Source organism: Lepidothrix coronata, unplaced genomic scaffold (genome assembly GCF_001604755.1).
Source record: "Lepidothrix coronata isolate B3197 unplaced genomic scaffold, Lepidothrix_coronata-1.0 Scaffold124, whole genome shotgun sequence".
Lineage (NCBI taxonomy): Eukaryota > Metazoa > Chordata > Aves > Passeriformes > Pipridae > Lepidothrix > Lepidothrix coronata.
Window position 1 is genome coordinate 471,688 of NW_016690304.1, and position 20,678 is coordinate 492,365.

Consider the following 20,678-nt stretch of genomic DNA (forward strand, 5'->3'; position numbering starts at 1 on the left):
TTCTAACTTTATCTATTCCTCCTTGGACCCTTGCTTTATCTCCTTAAATTAGTGAGGAAACTCTGTATTTGCAATGCTGCTCAGAATGAGAGGAAGCATTAAATTAAACATTTGTAGACTACACTATTCAATACTTCATCCTTTGGAAAACGAGTGTCCTGCATTTTACTCTTACCTGGTAAAAAAACTAAATCTAAAAATACCTTAAGATAAATATTTTACTGCATAGAGTGGGAAAATATTCACACTTCAAAGTCCCAAATGTTGCTTCATCTGACTCTGATTGTTTTCTGTTAAATAGATGATTATCCTGTTCTATCACAGCCCTCTGACAGACTGGCAGAGATGGTACACAACTGACACAGTTTTTGGAGGAAAAATGTTAGAAAAAGGAGCTGTTGAGCTATAAAATCTTACAGAAGGAATTTTGAGGTGGCTGAGATGATACAACTTCTTAGCACCATCTCACATATTTGTTGAATAGTTGATAGGGTAATACCTTATCCTGATATTTATTTTAGATTTATATAGTTTTATGCCTGAACATAAGCACATCTGTATCATTTGCCCCTTTAATAATTAGGTACTTCTGGATTCACAGAATTCACACACAGATTCTGGAAAGCAAAAGGCTTCTCAGAGCTTTTTTTGTGTTGCTGTTTGTTGTTGATCATTCAACAAAATCAAGGCTGAACTGGCTTTACATGGAGGTCTCTAAACTGTGCAACCTCTTCTCATCACCATTTACACTGTTTTTTATATTTGAGGCAGCACTGAGCTGACTTTTTTCCTCGGGACTTTTCCTTCTCTTAAACCTACTGATTGTGGGGTTTATTGTGTTTTCTGTAGAATGATGAATTAATGAGGGTTTGCTCCTCCCTAAGCAATAAGCATTTCAGCTTGTATCGAAACCAGCAAAGCCAGCAGGCCCAGGGCAGTGCCCGTCCCTGTGCTGGCACCGCTGAGGGACCGCGAGGGCTGGGCCCAGTTCTGGGCCCTCAACAGGAGAGACCCGGAGGGGCTGGAGCGTGTGCAGGGAAGGGAACGGAGCTGGGAAGGGGCTGGAGCAGCAGGAGCGGCTGAGGGAGCTGGGGGGGCTCAGCCTGGAGAAAAGGAGGCTCAGGGGGGACCTTCTGGCTCTGCAAGTCCCTGACAGGAGGGGGGAGCCGGGGGGGGTCGGGCTCTGCTCCCAGGGAACAAGGGACAGGAGGAGAGGGAACGGCCTCCAGCTGTGCCAGGGGAGGCTCAGGTGGGCCAGGAGGAGGAATTTGTTGCTGGAAAGGGTGGTCAGGCCTTGTCAGGGGCTGCCCAGGGAGGTTTGGAGTGCCCATCCCTGGAGGTGTCCCAGGAAGGCCTGACCGTGGCACTCAGTGCTCTGGGCTGGGGGACAAGGTGGGCATCGGGCACAGGGGGGACTCGGTGACCTTGGAGGTCTCAGTGATTCTGTGGTTCTGTGAGAGGACAAAGAACACCAAGGGATGTGATTCTATGAAACTAACCCCACAGTTCACTGGGGTTCTCCTGGAGCAAAGAAAGCATATGTATGTCTTTTATGGACAAATCTCCACCCATGGCCTTAGAAACAACCTTTAAAGTACTTGCTGGTGGTGCAACAGAGAGCATTCTCCAGTCACTTCCATACTTCCCACATGGTAAAGGACAGAATGCCTCCACTGAGGAACAGTAAGGTGTCCTGAGGATGCCTTGTGATTGCTAATTGAGAGGAAGGAACACAGCTGGGGTGTTCTGGGCTGGTATCCACTGCCTTTGAAGCACAGGAGGAGGAGGAGGAGGAGGAATGCCTAATGCTGCAGAAAAGCAAAGGCAGAAGACTAGAATCCGAAAGGAGACCTCCCTGGTGACACTCAGTGGCGTGGAAAGAACCTCCCTACGTGACTCAGGCAAACACAAACACGGGGGAAAAATAGACTCTTCAAAGAAAAGCTCTACCAAGCTCTACCTCCGTGTGCTCAGGGGACACACACGTACATTTGTGCAGCTCAGCTGTGACCTCCCACCTTCCTCCTGGAAATCTTCTGGGCATGTAAGTACAGACCCACTGTGACTCCTATAAACCCTCAGAATCAAAGCAGACAGTTGAACTGCCCGCTCAAAAAATTCCCTGCCCACAAACCAACATGCTGGTGGGACATCTGAACTTAATTATTAAATATTGACACTGTTACAAGCACATCTTTCCTCTTCTGGGGAACGGGAATGTTATTACTCCAGTGCTTTCACACTTAGCAGGTAATGCAAGGTCCAGATTTAGCACTACTGTCCTCTACTTTTATACTTTTACACATTGTATAAAATCATTTTGAACAACTCTCCATCCCTGGAAGTGTCCAAGGCCAGGTTGGATGGGGCTTGGAGCAACCTGGGCTAGTGGAAGGTGTACCTGGCCATGGCAAGGCGTTGAAACAAGATGATATTTAAGAACTCTTCCAAGCACAAACCATTCATCAATTCTATGATTCTAAGTTTGCATTTTTGTCCTCAGTTGGTAGTTATGAAATGTTTCAATGCTTTCCTGATGGTCACATAAGCAACAAAGAGAATAACTTAGGCATTAAGAGATTTTTTTTTCTTCTGTTACTCTCCTTATTTTTCCTTTATATTCTGCAGGTTATACAGGTTCCATTTGACTTAAACCCCCAGAACTGTGCACAAGTCTCAGGGCTCAGTGAACAGGGTGCAAGATGCTTCTACACCTTCCTCAGCACAGACTCTAAGTGCATACAAGTCCCAAACCCAGAAAACCCTAGGGAGGTAACAGGGTTTTAAAGACTGAGAGAGAAAAAGAAAAGCAAAGAAATCAAACAAGGGAGTAAGGAGAAAAGACACGACACATGAAGAGCACAGCAGACGCTGGGGAGGAACACACCACGAAGTAGGTGGTTTCCAAAGAATAACCTGACATTACACTCAAATGTGGCCACCCATTGCCATATCACTCATCTCCATCAATTATTTAGAAACATTTTAAAACTTGCCATCATTACTAACAGCTATTTAAATTTGGGATGCACAGCAGCTGTCACATAGTATTGTACCTCTTCTGTCCCTTATTTAGTACAAAATTAGTCATTTTTTGCTGTGAAAATTCACAGGTGAGAGGAAATCTTAGAAATTAGCTTGCAAGTGTTTTCAGCTTCAAAAAATCTGTCTCTGTAAAAGCCCAGTGATGGTTCTGCATTTCACAAGAAAAATAAGTCACGGCTCAAAGAAGGTAATGGGGTAATGTCTGACTGGGAGGGCTCCTGGCTGTCAGGAGGAGCCCTCATGACTGAAAAGCAAGAGAAAAACAAGGCATGGGGAAGAGAAAATAAAAGCTGTGTTTCCTTTCTAGATTGCACAGTTGTGCTGAAGTATTTAGACCTGGCATGGGAACTCAGACACCCACACACCCCCCGGTGCCACGACACGCGACTCTGGCAACACGGGGAAAGCACAGCTCCATTTCAAGGAGAAATTCCAGAAAACCACGTTCAAATAGCTTTAAGGTATTCTTACACCAAAGGAAAAGGGGGGCCAAGAATCTGGGAAATGTCCCTGTGAGTAAAAAATGGCTCTGTGAGCTCCCAGAGTTACAGCCCCTCACCTGGAGGTTTCTTCCCTGACCTGACAGTGGGGATCAAACGAGAAATCCTCCCCACCCTCAGACCTGCAGACCCAGGATGGCTCTCTCAGGGAAAAGGCTATAAACTGACCACCCCACAGACATTTTTGCTCTGATTGCCTGCCAGTGGCCAAAAGGCAGCTCATATTAACAACCTCTTTTGTAACTTGTAAGCTTAATTCACTTGTATTTTCCCCTCTCCCCACTTCCAGCATGTCAGCAGATCCTTCTGCCTGCTAAACACCCGCCTGAGCTGTCACCTGGCTCGCCTAACACAACCAGCAAAAAAATCAAATAATATAATAAAAAAATCTTACGTTCCTCAAACACACCAACCTCATTCAAAGAGGTTTTTTTATTCATACATTTTGTTTTAAACACAGATACTAAAAAAGGTGACAGCTCGGAGATCCCCGCCCGGGACAGAGCTCCCGACAGCATCAGAGGAGACCCAACATCCAACACGGAGTGTTTAGAAAAAGAGGGAATTGATTCTTGTTATATCAACTTTGAAACAGCTTCTGTAGCACTTGGAGAGCCCTTGCCTTTCAGGCAGGTTTTTGCAGGCTCTCAAGGCTTTACTTTGATTGCTGTTGTAGCTGAAATATATAGCTTTAGTACAAGGGGATTATCTGTTATCCGACCCTTTGGGAGCACCTCATGCTGTGACAAAGACTTTTTTCTCTGCCTAATCTCTTAAATTTCACATTACTAACAAAAGTACAGCACATCTAGCATTACATTCTTTTTTCTAATGCCCCTCAGCCCCTTGAGGGCTAAACAATCACTGAATGGTTATTTAATATCACCAGATCCGATTCCTAATTCACCGATAAACCGAAATCTGATGACATTTTTGGGTTCACACTCCCAATTGCTTAGTGTCACACTGCTCATTAATGCCTTTTTCCACTCTATTTTAGGGGAGCGAACAAAGTCAGAAGGGACAAGATCACAGCCCTGGAAATAAAAAAAACAAACCTTCTGCGCTTCAGGATCAGTTGATTTTGGAGTTCTCCACAAGGATTACCCCTGGCATCAACAGAACCACTTAATCCCTTGCTGTCAGTTGGTACATCCTCTCCTGGCTCAGACAAATCTTCACCAGCAGCCACTTTATCCCAAGAGACTGAATATCCTGCTAGTCAAAGGACATGAGTCTGTTTGAACACAGATCACACAAACCAGAGTTCTTTAAAGAACAGAAGGGCAAACCCAGGGGGTTTGTCAGGGGCTACCTGGCCCATCCTCAGGCTGGGGACACCTTCAAAGCCCAAGGGCACAAAGCAGAAGTCACAGCACTGCTCATCCAGAACACTACTGGCAAGTTTGGGTCATTTATCTTCACAGAGGCAGCAAGTCCAAGGGGAGCAGGAAGGTCCTGGAGTGGGATACGGATTGTGGGAGATGTTTCTGCAGCCAAAACCCACCAAATGCTGCCATGAGGAATTTTAATATAATTTAAAGACAAGGAGAACTGAAGACTTAAAGGTCATAACATTACATAATTAATTAGGGCTATACTAAATAAATCACTAAAAGTAAAAGCAAACAAAAGTTCTCTCACATCAGTTCACTTGCTCTTGGATTCAAATCTGCATCCCAACAGGGGAGGGTATTCCCTGTTCCTGTTCTCTGTCTAAAGAATGTGCTGCAATGCAGAAGAAATGCATAATAAAGAATTGGAGAGAAAGAGCCAAACCAGTATTATATAATGTATTACCCGTAAGAATATCTTCATGGTCATCAGGTTCAAGAGCATCTCAGGGAGCTGGGGGGGGCTCAGCCTGGAGAAGAGGAGGCTCAGGAGGGTCCTTCTGGCTTTGCAACTCCCTGACAGGAGGAGGGAGCCAGTGGGGAATTGGGCTCTGCTCCCAGGGAATAAGGGACAGGACAAGGGGAAATGCCCTCAATTTGCAGCACAGGAGGTTCAGGTTGGATATTAGGGAAATTTTCACCAAAAGGGTGGTCAGGCCTTGGCAGGGGCTGCCCTGGGGGAGTCACTGTCCCTGCAGGTGTTCTAAAGGCACTTAAGGACATGGTTAGTGGTGGATATAGTTGTGTTTGAGTTAATGGATGGACTTGAAGATCTTAGGAGGGCTTTTCCAACCTTAATGATTCTGTGATTCTACATTTCTGTTGACCAAAAAATGAAGGGTTCACTTGGTGCTACTCTACAGCAAAGCGATAGCAGAGGCAACCTCCCAACATTCCCATCTATCCATGAAACGCACAAATCTCGTCACCTTAAAGGAGCAAACACAGCAATTCTTACACACACACACACAAGGCAGAGCTCCCACCAACAGAAATTCCTGGGGCAGCAGGCAGGAAAAGATCAGCTGTGTGCTCAGTGCCCACACAAAAATCATCTCGTGCTGCACAAAATCCTCTCCATACACGTTCATCTCCCAGTCTCACCTTGCCCTCATTTTCAGTGGGTAAAGAGACCCAAGAACAGTACCTTGCCAAGAGCCCTTCGAACCCAGCAGACCCCTGGTGAAATAAAAACCACTCAGGGCACTGCTGAAGGCTGGAGGAGCATCTTGCCTTGTCTGGGGGGAGTTTTAAACTCAGAGAGGCAGCAGAGTGCTACCCAGAGGATATGAGAGAAACGAGGAACCACTGTGTGAGGGTGCCTGGAGATCTTGACAGCAGAAAGATGGATGGGCAGATGTGCTGGAGGATGTGGAGCTTATGCACCCTCTACCAAGCAGCCAAGGATCCTGTTTAATCCAACTCAGGTCCCGGTTCCTGATCCTCACAGAGGTCCCCCCTGTGGCACAATGTGCTTTCCTTACCTCTGAACAGGCCAGGAGCAGAGCACTCAGCCTGAAACACTGAACCAGAAGAGGATCCCCAGAAACAGAAAAGACTTGGATCTGCTCACACAGTAGTCCAGTTTGGCAAGGAAGTTGGGAAATGATCCGCTGATAATTGTAATATCCATTACACACAAGGATTTCAATATTTTTAAGATAGTTACTATGCTTTTTCTGCTTCTTTGCTTGTACTCTACATTGTACAAAGGAGACAGGTTTGTTCCAAGGCATTTTTGTTCTCCTGGTTCATTGGCCATGTTTGCCTGGCAAGCAGAGAAGCCACACAAACCCCACAGTATCCAAGGTCTGGTGGCCACCCATCCCCACACCAGAGGAACAGGTGGAGGCTCCCAGACCCAGCCAGCTCATAACTCTACTGTACCACTTCATAAATAATTTTCTTGAGGATTCCTAATCCTAGAGTGATTCCTAACACCTCATGAATGTCACCAACTTGCTTCCAAGAGTTATGGTTTTGGTGAGTGTGCAACCTGAGTGTTACATTCTCAGATCTTCCCTGTTAGTAGAATAATAAACATTAACATTTTTTCAGAAGAAACAACTTTTCTATTCATTTTGGTGGGTACCACGTTAATATTGCTTGATGTCCAGCTTTGACCTTCTTGCTGATGCCAGCAACATCCTCAAAATACAAATGTATTTGCAGAGGTCAGTCCTTGCACTTCATCCCTAACCAGAGAATCCTGCCTCAGTGTGTGGCACTGACAAAGGAGGTCTTCAAGAAAGTCATTAGATAGATTTTCTCTCCTTTCCCTCTTCCCATTCATTATAGAAACATTTAGGTTAGAAAAGACCTCCGAGATCATCAAGTCCAACCTTTGACCACCTTGTCAACTAGACCAGGGCACCGAGTGCCACATCCAGTCACTTCTTCAAAACCTCTAGGGATGGTGACTCCACTACAGGATTTCATTCCAGAAAACTAATGACCTTCATTGTTAAAATGCATGATATTGTCTAAATAAAATTCCATTTATTCTATAATTAAATAATATAAGCAGGAACCCATCTAGAAAAGGAAATGGCAAGGCCCAGTGGATGAAAGGATGAACCAGAGGAACTTTAATGAGAAAACTATATAAAAAAATCTGATTTTTTAAAAAATTAAAGAGTAAAGCCTTTGGAATGAAACACCTTTCCTATGAGGAAAGGCTGAGAGAGTTTGGATTATTCAGCCTGGAGAAGAGAAGCTTTGAGGTGACCTAACTGTGACCTTCCAGGACCTGAAGGGAGCCTGCAAGAAACATGGAGAAAGACTATTTCCAAGGTCCTTGAGTGCCAGGACAAGGGGGAATGGATTGTCAGAGTAGGTTTGGATTAGATATTAGTAAAAAATTATTCCCTGTGAGGGTGGGGAGGCCCTGGCATAGGTTGCCCAGAGAAGCTGTGGCTGCCCCTGGATCCCTGGAAGTGTCCAAGGCCAGGTTGGACGGGGCTTGGAGCAACCTGGGCTGGTGGGAGGTGTCCCTGCCCATGGCAGGGGGTGGGACTGGATGATATCTAAGGTCCTTTCCAACCCAAAGCATTGTGTGATTCCATGACAAGCTGAGGCAGAGGGAGCTCAGAGAAGGAATACCAGGTTGCAGTTTCCCCTTCCTGGGTGCTCTGTCTGTATCTGGAATCAGAACATGTTCAGAATGAATGCCTTTTTTTTTTTTTTTAATGCAGCAATTAGATGTTCAGCAAAGCATATTTCCATCCCAATTCCATTCCCTTCATGCATCCCCCTTTAACTGATCCTATTTGTGTGCAGCACAACTTTTCTGCCATCTATGAGAAGTGTAATTTCTTCTTATGCCACATATGGGAAAACTGTTCTATGATCCAGCTGTGAAAACCTATTTCCTTACAATGAATTCTTTATTGCTGGCAAACATGATGCTCTCACTACTTAAAAGTTAAATACTATCAGCATAATATATCTAATATTTTATATCCAGTATATTATACCCACTATATAATAGACAGTATTTTTTCATATTTATCCTCTGAAAAACAGATCCTCTGATCCCACCCTCACCTAAATGAAATGATGGAGTGCCATGACACTTGTGTAGATCTTTTCCCTGATACTTAACAAAACCAACAATGAAATCAAATGCAGAGAAAAGTATCTCATTAGCTGAATCAGAGAAACTTCCCAGAAAAAACATAGATATTGGTAACATGACTGTTGAATTGCCCATTGTAAGTCACTCATTAATCCTGGGAACAGGCTTTCAGAACTCACCAGCCTTTGCAGCACAAGAAGCTGGAGAGTCAGATCACATTCAAATACACCCCTTTGCCCTCTCCACGTGCAAACACACCTGCCTGCCTCAGCCACAGGCACCAAACGAAGGAATTCCCAATATCCAGGACTTCTAAGTCAGTTCCACAGGAGACTTAAAATAAGATCAAGAACTCAGAGTGGCCGATCTTCACATCTATGACTTTACTTTTTGAAACCTTATTACAGCATTAACTGCTACCACTGCTCCTCAGCAGCTGAGGGGGAAAATTTAAGGACTTTGACTATAATATAAAAAACGTGGCTTTGACTGAAGCAGCAATAAGTAGAATAGCCAAAAAGAAGGGCAATTTTTCTCTGAAGTGTCTCTTTTACCATAGAGTGACTCTAAGCCTTTGCTACTGGCAAGGAATAATTAATTCTAAAGCTACTGAGGGTTTGTAATAGCATTAATTTCCATGAACATTTGAGTGTCATAGACATTTTAATTAAAAAAAACAAAACAAAATTACTTTAAAGTCTGGGTGATTTCAGTGTTTCCATTCTAGAAACACACCTGTTCACTTCAACAAGGGACATTTTCCCCCATCCTCGTGATGGTTCTAAAATGCTCCCCAGGATTTCTGTTCCACCCTTAGGCCCCTGCAAACCCTGATGAGCCCTTGGCCACTACTTGTGTCCCACCTCTGCTCCCATAAAGCTTCCAGAATATCCAACCTCCCCCCTGTGCTCCAGCAAGAGTACTTAGGACACCCTTTCCAAGCAAGGCCATTCCTAGGGCTGGCCCTAGGACAGGCACTCAGGGAACTTTGTAGCTTCCCTCACTCAAATGTCCAAAATCCCCTGTTTCCCATGTTTCCCATGTTCCCATGGCCTTGCTGAAGGCCTCAGAGGAATATCTGATGTGCAAACACAGAGATGAATCCTATGGAAGTGCTGGATACGGTACCAGAACAGATTTAATTAAGACACATGAACTCCAGCATAAGTCACACTCTACAGCAAAGATCATGGAATCATGGAGTCCCAGAGGGCCTTGGGTTGGAAGGGACCTTAAAGCTCATCTCGTTCCACCCCCTGCCATGGGCAGGGACACCTTCCACTAGCCCAGGTTGCTCCAAGCCCTGTCCAACCTGGCCTTGGACACTTCCAGGGATGGGGTGGCCACAGGTTCTCTGGGCAACCTGTGACAGTAAGCTATGTCATATTATATATATATATATATATATATATTTATATTTAGTATAGTATAGTATATTTATTTTGTTATATATAACTATATTATGAAATATATTATTCCTGTTTCTGTTTGAAACAGAAAATTTATATAGATATTTACTAAGTAAAAGGGGGCTCGACATAAAAGAACTTAAAATTCCTTCCACATCTCAAATACACCGAAATAACATTATATGATCTTTTTTTCCCTTCAAGTCATCATGTAGTGAAATTGGAAACCAAGCATACAGCGGGGATTTCACACTGCCTATTTGTTCTGTACCCAATGAATGCATTAGAGACAGGGAGTCATTCAGGCTGCTTCTCCTCACTAATTCAGAGGGAAAAACACTCATTGTATTTGTCAGTGACACAGAATTCTCATTGCCCTCATGCCACATAAAGTAATTTTACAAAATGCCTATAACTGGTATGGAAGGAAGACACACACTGGCTTTCAAATTCCCACAAACCACCTGAGCTGGGCCCAAGTTTCCCTGTAAACTCCAGCAATCCCCAAAGACAATTATTTGATCCTCGTTACATCCATCCACAGGCTGCCAGAATGGGCAATTTGGAATTGTGGAAATTAATAGTTTTAATTAAACCATGAAAAATGCAACCACATTAAATGTGCTGATACACCAAGCTGGAAACAGAGATGGATTCATCCATAAAATGCTGCAAGGTATGATGGCACACTATGATTATTAAAGCTTACAAATCAGTTACAATTCTAAACCCATCACTGACAATAATTACAAGCCTAAAACAAACAAGTCATTTCATTCTCATATCAGGAGAGCTCTCTTCTTAATCTGTTTCTTATCAAGAACTTCTTAAGCAAAAGAGGCTGCACTAAGAAAATCACATTCAAAAAATCTAAAGACACTTTTTTTTTTAGCACAAACCTAAAACAAGCAAAAAAATCTTGAATAAAACTGTATGTGTTTTTTTCTCTACATAACAGTAATGTTATGTAGAAAACATGAAATTCTGTGAAAACTTCACAACCCCAACAACAAGGAGAAATACAAAAAAAAAAAGTGGTAGCACCAATGTTACCAGAAGGCCAAATGCTGGGGGGCACAAATCCCAGCTGACCATAGGAAATGGTGTAGAAATCACAAGAGAAAAATGGGGAGCCTTTGTCACTGAAAATGTGATTTTTGCAAGTGTCTTTGCTAGACAAAATAAATGTCATTCAGCTGCTCCCTCTCTCTGCTCCTGTATTCTGTATTTTGTTGTGGACACACACAGGTATCACAGTCAAACACACTCATGGGAATTTTCCTGGGTGGACACAAAAAATGTCATGAAGGTGCCACCTCCATGTCACTGATTCTCTTCCACCCTCTTTGAAGACTAATGGAAGGAAAACAAGTTCCCCTTTTCTGCTCTCCCAGAAGTCCTGGGTTTGGCTGGGACAGAGTTATTTTTCTTCCCAGCAGCTGGTACAGGGCTGTGGGTTCGGATTTTGGATGAGAATCATGTTGATAACACACTGATGCTTTTGCTGGTGCTGAGCAGGGCTCACTCCAAGCCAAGGATTCTGAAGTTTCCCGTGCTCTGCCAACCACACACGGCAGGAAGAAACCAGGACAACTCACCTGTGCAAGCTCTCACACAACATGTGTGGGTCCCTCCCATGGGACCATTTCAGCCCAGGGCAGAATAAAATGAACAGGTTCTAGGGAGGAACCATGGTCTTGGCTCCCCCAGGTGAAGTGAACTACACCAAGTGACAGGAGCACCTCTCTCTGCCCATACAACACTCATGTACACTTAGGGGACGTTTTTGAGGCAATGTACCCTAAAAATGCTCACACAGCCCAATGGATGAAGGACAGTGGTGTCAGCACAGGGACCCCCTGCCCCTTCTCCTTCCTCAGAGTTTGCCCAGCCCTGCTGACTCAGCCCTACTTCTGTGTCCCTTTCAAGCAGTGACAACCGAGGTACGACAAAAGCAACTCTGTTCCTCCGAGGAACAAGGGTTCTCTATTTATCCTGGGTCTCCGAATTCTCCGGGTTCCCTCTTCAAGACAAGCCTCTTGCATTACCTCAGTATTGTCCTAAAACTCTTCTGGAACCTACCAAAAACTGTATGTGACTCAGGGTTTGTTTTTTAAACTCAGCACTCCCAACACTCACCTTCTCGCCTTGGCAAAAGGCCCAGTAGAATTTAAATTATTTGATTATACAGCACTGAACATTTTCCACACTTCTCCAAATGATGAGCCAAATTGAAATACAGGGTCCACACAGACTCTGAATATTGTATTGTTCATCAAGTGGAGATGGAGAGCAAACCTCCCCAAACCAAAATCTTAGGAGGGAGATAAAAACAAGCCCGTGTCAAATTACAACTTAAATTACATTCCTGCAAAAACAGCGTGAACATTGAAATGGGAAAAACTGCCATGCAAATTATACCAGCTGGCAAGATGTGTTCTTTACAAAGGTCTAACATTCTGAGAGATAAATACTGTGACTTCTTTGGAAAAAAAAACCCAAACATGAAGAATCCCAAACTATTCTACAGCAGTGTGAGCCTGATGACACCCAACAGCCTCCTACTACCCAAAATACAGACTCAATAGCTCAAAACACCCTATTTCCTTCAGACTGAATTTATGAGTACATTTTCCAAGCAATATGTGGGAGGCAAGCACAACAAGTGATTATTAAGTAACAGGATTTGTAGAATATAACCTTTGGGTGCATACCCTATGGCATTCCAAATCATTTCTCCCTGGATTTAACGTAGTTTGTGTGGGAAGAAGCTTCATCTATCCTCTGGGGTTAATGCTGCACTGTTAATAACAGTAATAATGTGATTTGCACCTAAATAATTCCCGTATGAAGAAAAAAAAGTGAATATTTTAAATTTAACAAATAATTCCTCTGGGGCAATGACCTCCAACTGGCAAATACAGGATGAAACTCAGAGACCTGTGAGGCACCTTTGTGCAGTGGTGCTCCTCATCTTTCACAATCCACAAGAGTAACTCACCAACAAAGGCACCCAGGACTAAAACAAACAACGTGAAAGAGTTTGTAAGTGTAAGGATTGGGCTTGGAACCAATTTCACTGTTTATTTTGATGGTGATACTGGTGCACTAAACGTCTTTTATGTGAGGAAACTATTTGAGTCAATGAGTCAATCCCAACATGGCCGTGAACTAGCACGTGTTGAGACAGAGAGAAAGGCAGACAGAACCCCAGGAGGGAGCAGGAAAAGATAGAAAGAGAAATGAAATCATTGTACTGGCCACATATGCTCAAAATCATTGTACTGACAGAGGTGCAGCAGAGGTGCTCAGGTGGGGAAAGGGCTCCTGCACTGTAAAAGCAGCACAAATCTGACACAGGATACGGCTCCTGGCTATCCATAGTCCTGGAATCAACACCACTGCAGAGGAGGTGCTACTAAAGCTCCCCTTTTCTTTCATTTCCCACAGTAACAAAGGGCTGTAAAGCAGGAATGAGCCCACTGAGGCTGGGAATGAGACAGATAACCACTTATGGCTAAATTTACAGCTCCTGGGCGGAAAGATTTCATCAACTGGGAGCTGAAGGAGAAAACAAACAAGTTCAAGGTACACCACAGTAATTTTATGAATGTCAGACCCCAGCAGTCTCCCACACCCTGGTGGCACAGTTGGAAGCATCCTTTAAAACTGTTTTTCTCTCCCTCAGGTGCTGGACAGGGGAGCAGCTTTCCCTGCTGAACCTGCAAAGATAATACGATCTGCTTGGCTGCAGCACCCCGAGGTCAGACATTAATTGTACATACTCTCAACACCAACAATATCAAATAAACCTCTGTGCCCAGGGCTGACCTCAATTTAATTCTCATCAGTAGCCTATGAGTGGATACAAGTAATATCAGCACCTACCTACTCCCCAGATCCTCAGGTTTCCTTTTGGACACACTTTTTCTACATCCAACGCGTGTGGGAGTCATTACAAATCTGAAGCAAAGTAATGTGTAAGAGCTGGGGTGAAAAAAAAAAGATAAAAGGGGAAGACATGAGAATCTGTAAGTAAGTGCAGTGCCTATAGTATATAATATATGTAGTAGCTACTTCTTGTGGCCTTAAAAGAGAGCGATGTTTACAAACATTTGTTTTCCCAGGGGTAGGTTATAAAACACCATTTGAATGGTTTCATATCTGCTTCAAAGATCAGTACAGAAGAACTTCAATAGATAAGGATACATCATTCTGAAACTCAAACTGCTCTCCAAAGTCCTATTAATGTTGTTCATTCTCCCCTGAAGAAATGAACCCATAACTCACTCACAGAGGTTGAAAGGAACACTGTAAAATTGTCGGTATCTCACAGGGCAAACGTCTGCATAGGCAAGATAGTGTGGAATTATGGCACATGTGAACCTCAAGCAACCTTCCTGTTGATATTTAATTACCTGCCACACAACTGTGGCTGTTCCAACTATAAAAGTCATAGAACCACAGTCACAGAATGCCCTCGGTTGAAAGGGACCTGAAAGACTATCCATTCCCACCCCCTGCCATGGACAGGGACACCTCCCACTAGCCCAGGTTGCTCCAAGCCCCGTCCAACCTGGCCTTGGACACTTCCAGGGATCCAGGGGCAGCCACAGCTTCTCTGGGCAACCTGGGCCAGGGCCTCCCCACCCTCACAGGAAACAATTCCTTCCCAATATCCAACCTAACCCTGCCCTCTAGCAGTGGGAAGCCATTTCCTCTTGTTCTGACACTCCAGGTCATTGGAAATAGTCTCTCTCCTTTTCTTCCTGTTTCTTGCAGGCTCCCTTCAGGCCCTGGAAGGCCACAATCAGGTCACCCCAGAGCTTCTCCTCTCCAGGCTGAACAATCCCAACTCTCCCAGCCTTTCCTCCCAGCAGAGCTGCTCCAGCCCTCTGATCCTCTTGGGGCCTCCTCTGGACTGGCTCCAGCAGCTCCATGTCCTTGCTGGGCTGTTCCCAGGGCTGGAGGCAGCTCTGCAGGGGGGTCTCCCCTGAGGGGCAGAGGGGCAGAATCCCCCCTGAGCCACTGGACTTAAGGTGGACAGAGGTCAGGTGGGGTCTTTGCAAGGGACAAGCCTCCTTGGACAGCAAATGTTTTACAGCCAGCAAAAACATTAAATATATCCAACTATTACCCTAATAGCTACGAAGGAATGTGTTTCCAACCCGCTGAGGTTTTTCACTGTCCCTCCTTCAATGATTCCAATCTGGACAGCTGCTGTTGTTGGGTGTCTTTACAACTTTATGTTTGTTCTCTTTGCTCACACTCACAAGTGTCACAATCAGCTTTAGAAAAGCTTTCAGACCAGCAAGGACTGCAAAACAAGGTTCCATTTTCTATTTTCTTTTATGTATTTTTAATTAAGATATTGCAAATATCAGTCATTAGCTCTAAAAGCATGTACTTGTGGGACCTTTCCACTAAAAACCACTAGTGAGCTCACAGCAGATCTTTCCACTGGATCAAGGAATATCTGAGAGTATTGTATCATTTTTACAGATGTATTTATATGTCTGTGCTACAAAACAAGATTATGTGGTTGTGAAAATTGCATCTTTTCTCACAGCACTTAATTTCCAGCAAGTTAAACGTGGCACTACCGATAACCTGCATAATGAGCAAACATGATGTGAAATAATTCAGGGTTTTCACAGCCTTCAGGAATAATTATGTTAAATATATGGTGATTTTAGTGACTGGGTTTCTTCAAACATATCTTCACAACCCCTTCCTCACCTTTCAGGCCTCCAAGTTTTCTGCTAGGGGCCTTGGTCACACACAAAAAAATCTGCTTGTTGTTGTGGCAACTGAAAGCTCACCCCTCCCCTGCAGAGAAACTGCTGACTGCAGGGAGCTTTTATTTCTTTATTAAGGAACTCTGGAGGAAAAACCTTGCAGTGAGCAGCAGGCAGGGGACCTGCAGCTCAATGCAATTCTGTCACACTAGTTTTTTGTGTTTCTGGCTATAAGAAAGAGCCACTGGACATGGGTGTTGTATCCTAAGTGCTTCCTCTGCCATCTGCAGCAGCACATTCATTTACTTTAGGATTGGGAGAATAGAGATTTCATTCCCATCCTTCTGTGGCACTGCACCTTCCTTTGTGACCTCAGGAGGGGACTAAAGGAAGTTCTGAATCAAGGACTTACTTAGATAAGTAACCTTTGTGTCCTTTTCAGGTCATGATAATTAATCTGTATCCTAGGGTTTGCTGTGGGGTTGCTTTTTTATCTCCAAAAGACACAGCAGAGAAACTTGAAATTTCCACATCACCTTCACCATTGCTAAAAAAACCCCCTAGAACTGGCATTTGTCTGCTGAAGTGAACAACCCAAGCCTGTCAGAAACAAGGAGGGACCAAGGACACATCTCTGCTGCAGCAAAGATTGCTCTGGTCCCAGTCCCAGGCTGTTCCCAGGTGTGCCAAACACCTGGAATCACGGAATGATTTGGGTTGGAAGGGACCTTAAAGCTCATCCCATTCCACCCTCTGTCATGGGCAGGGACACCTTCCACCGTCCAACCTGGCCTTGGACACTTCCAGGGATGGGGCAGCCACAGCTTCTCTGGGCAATCTCTCCCATTACACCTCCCACTGCTGATTCTGCACCACTGGGGGAATGTTAAGAGGGATGGAGCCAGTTATCTTTACCAGGAGGTTCAAAAGCCAGCAGTAAATTGCTTCCACCTTTGCACTGGCCTGGATAACACTTCTCAGGGGCACACAGAAATCTGACACCTTTTCCCACAGTAGGATTGGTTGGTAATCTGCCATCTGCATCTAAAAAGAGCCTGAAGTCTTCACATGTCCTGTGGGCTAAAAAGCTGTATTTTTGCACGTGTGTGCATTGTAACAATGGTGTCTGTAAAGGCAGGAAGTGTCTTTTAACTGAACATTTCAGCAGGCGATGATCCCCATTCTGAATGATCAGAATTTAGTGGTGCCAAAGAGCTTTCTGAATTTGACTGTTTGGCTGTTAATTCTGGTATTTTCCACACAACCTTTAGATTGCAACTATTCTGATTGCTCTGAAATGTGCCTAAAATTATACTCTTCAGTAAAACTCATACCAAATAGTCTTATTATGTGTCATCACCATAGTCACTATATCATTCCTTGCCATGTCTGTGCTCTCTGTGAGATCACAAGCAAAACTGGTCACGTCCCTCAGTAAAATAATTTCTGGATAGCTGGAATAAGAGCCGAGAAACCATATTTAACTTTTTATAAAATACAGCAACCTCCACAAAGCACAGACAGACTGATCCTCTACCACTGCTGAATTCTCACCATAAAGAGTTTTGTTTGGCAGTCTCAGATTTACATATTTCCCTCAGCAAGTACCACATCAAACGTGACCTTTGTTTCAGCTTCATAGGCTCCCATCCTTCCCAAATATAACTTTTACCAAGTAGTAAAAGATGGGAAGGGAAAGGGAGGGACAAGGGCACTTCCTGGTTCCCTGGTGCACACCCTGCACACAACTGTATTCAGCTCTCTTCCCAACCTTGTTCCCTTTGGAAGGGAAGTCGGGAGCACGTAGGGAGCTACAGGAGGGTGCTCAGAAAGGCTCTCCTGGCTCCATCATCAGGGGACCAGGACTGTGGGGCACACCATGAACTTCAGACACCTGTGTCCCATCATCAATAGGCACTCCACGGTACCTGAGCACCAAAGAGTGTCTCATAACTGTTTAATCACAGAATCAGGTTGGAAAAGCCCTCCCAGCCCATGGAGTCCCCCCTGTGCCCGATGCCCACCTTGTCCCCCAGCCCAGAGCACTGAGTGCCACAGCCAGGCCTTCCTGGGACACCTCCAGGGATGGGGACTCCAAACCTCCCTGGGCAGCCCCTGCCAAGGCCTGACCATGCTTTTGGTGAAGAAAGAGGCACATTCCCATGTCCTGCTGTCAGCCCTGGCCCTGTGTTCTGCACTGAACCATCAACACCCCCGAACAACAGCAGATCCACAAACCTGGAGTAGATAAGGGAAGGCAGTGGGTCCCAAACCCTCAGATTTAATGACAAATACCAAAAACCACCTGAATTTTAATGCTCAGCCCAGAGCACACTCCAGTGCTCCAGCCCTGAAAAAGAGCTTCCTGCACGGGCTGAGAAGGGCAGGGAGAGAAAAACCAGGGACAGACTGAGCTTCTCTTGCACCAAGCCTCTGTTGGTGGTTTCTGCCACAACCATCCATCTTCCCCTTCTGTCAGCCAAGCACTTGGAGAAGTGTTCCCATGGTCCATTAAGCCAGCTGGAATAGGCCTGGAATTGACCCACTAATGCAAAGAAATCATATTACTCTGGAAGGTACAATTTGTTACAGGACTGCACCCAGGCTGCAAAACCATTGGTGTGAGAAGCATCCCACTCCAGCTCATCAACTATGCACTTGTGGCACGGGCTCCATCTGGGCCGTGCAACAGTGAGCACAGGACAATAACCTGCAGCTGTCATAACATTTGTAGGCACAGCAGCCTGGGGGCCTTAACAGGGTTAAACAGGGCAGTCAGCACAGAACTGTGCATGAACGTGTCAAACTGAACTCTTCAACTCTCCACAGAAGCCTTTCCCTGCTGTCTGTATCACTAAGGGCATCACATGCTCATAACAGCAGGATTAAACACAGTTGCCACGTTCATAAAGAGAGGTGAGATGGAAAACATAAAATAGGAAGCTGGTCGTGTGTGCTTTGCACATAGCCTGGTTAGGGAGGGGAACCAGGGGCTTAGGGCCTGGGAAGAAGTGGGGAAAGATGCTGGCAATGCAGGAAGAGCCTGGAAATAGGGGGAGATCTGTGCAGACAAATGTCAGGGGATGCCTAGAGACCTTGGTGGTGATGCTCAGGACTGGTAATGGAGCAACTGCAGGAACAAAGAGGATTTTCTGTCCGGCCTTTCCAGCCAGCAGTGACCTGCCTGGTGGGCAGGAAAGTCAGGTGATAATAAGCATGGTGCTGGGCTGAGGGTGGCTCACAGGGCTGAGTGTGGGAGAGAATCAAGGAGGGTAAAAGCTCTAATCTCGTTAGGTTCCTAAATAAACCCCAGTATCCAGATACCCCAGAGGCTGCTGATTAACCTGAGACATGTCCAAATGCAGATCCTCCTTGCCAGTGCACACCAGTACAGCACCACAAGCCTGAGCACCCTCCCAGCCACCATCTGAGAGCAAAGAGGAGCCCCATGCTCAGGGAATGGCTGCAGCAGCACAACTGCACAACTGCCAGGAATGCACAAAGGAGAAGCCATCAGCCCTGAATCAGAGAAGCAGAACGCTTGGAGTTGGAAGGGACCTTAAAGACCATCCCATCCCACCCCCTGCCATGGGCAGGGACACCTTCCATTAGCCCAGGTTGCTCCAAGCCCTGTCCAACCTGGCCTTGGACACTTGCAGGGATCCAGGGGCAGCCACAGCTTCTCTAAAGTTTACACAGATACATCCCAGGCAGGTTTTTGCTCAACTAACTAAAGAAGAGGGCACTGTTGGGTAGCTGATCAAAACTGGAAGCCATGGCTGTATTCAGTGTCATGGAAAACTTTAACACTGATTATTATTAGTATCTGGAAAAGGAGACAAATTGGGATAAGCTTCATAAAAAAAACTGAAGGCATGAAAAATATTTTTGCACACAAAAGCCCAATTATTATTTGTCATTGGTTCAGCGTTACAGAAACCTAAATGGCATTCTTTATAAACAAATATTTTCCTTAGCAAAGTTCTAGATGATGCAGTAAATGATAATAACCTCCCTTAGACCGTAATTTCAACTCTTGCCTTGGAGTATATTGTAATAAGAAATAACTACCCTGTCAGGATAATGCTCATGCAGCTTCTAAAGAACCAATCAAAAAACACCAACCAACCCCCCACCCCCCACCAAAAGAAATCTCAAAAAAAGAAAAACCATTGACAATGCCCATTTCAACTTGAGGACAGCAAAATCTAAGCTCAAGTGGCAGAAACTATCAATAAACAAACTCCTAAGAGCAAGTAACAGCTATTTCAGCTTTATTACTTATTTAGAGACTATTCATCTTCAGGAAGTCACTAGACAGACACTATTTCCCATTCCACTCAAAAATAATTCTCACATCTTACCCTCTCTTGGACGTACTGGGATAAAAAAAAAATAGTGAATGTAGAAAAGGCTGATTTATAGAAACATGACTGTTTTTAAAATCTCCTAAGCTTAGTACTTGCTATTAGTTTCAAAAATAGCATCTCTGCATAAAGGTTCTAGCCACAAGAAAGATAAAACATTTAGGGAAATGATTCATTTGTCTTCCCCGTGCAGAAACTTATTCAAACTTTGACCAAAATTGACATGTTCTGTATTTCTACAGGAAATGAAGGCAGAATATGAGCCTGAAGTGATGACATGGATGTCACAGAATCATAGAATGGTTTGGGTTGGAAGAGACCTTAAAGCCCATCCTGTTCCACCCCCTGCCATGGGCAGGGACACCTCCCACTAGCCCAGGTTGCTCCAAGCCCCGTCCAACCTGGCCCTGGACACTTCCAGGGATCCAGGGGCAGCCACAGCTTCTCTGGGCAACCTGTGCCAGGGCCTCCCCACCCTCACAGGGAACAAACAATTCCTTCCCACTATCCCATCTAACCCTGCCCTCTGGCAGTGGGAAGCCATTCCCCCTTGTCCTGTCATTCCAGGCCCTTGGAAATAGCCTCTCTCCATCTTTCCTGTTGGCTCCTCCAGGTACTGGAAGGTCACAATTATGTCACCCCAAAGCT

The 20,678-nt window shown here is 44.8% G+C and overlaps 1 protein-coding gene and 1 long non-coding RNA gene across 10 annotated transcripts in view; one reads left to right on the forward strand and one right to left on the reverse strand.

Annotated features, from left to right (window-relative positions):
- PCDH15 (protocadherin related 15) overlaps positions 1 to 20,678 on the reverse strand; it is a 688,108-nt gene that overhangs the window by 415,965 nt on the left and 251,465 nt on the right. For 7 of the 9 annotated variants that reach the window (XR_001876630.1, XM_017826140.1, XM_017826139.1 and 4 more), the window contains one exon: positions 13,814 to 13,912. The exons of the other annotated variants lie outside the window; for them this stretch is intronic. The gene's annotated coding sequence lies outside the window, so the exon portion shown is untranslated. The remainder of the gene's footprint in view (positions 1 to 13,813; positions 13,913 to 20,678) is intronic. 9 annotated transcript variants of the gene reach the window in all.
- Positions 1,431 to 5,351, forward strand: LOC108502804. Its single transcript, XR_001876632.1, has 3 exons — positions 1,431 to 2,044; positions 2,629 to 2,893; positions 4,546 to 5,351. It is a non-coding gene; the product is annotated as an uncharacterized LOC108502804 (long non-coding RNA).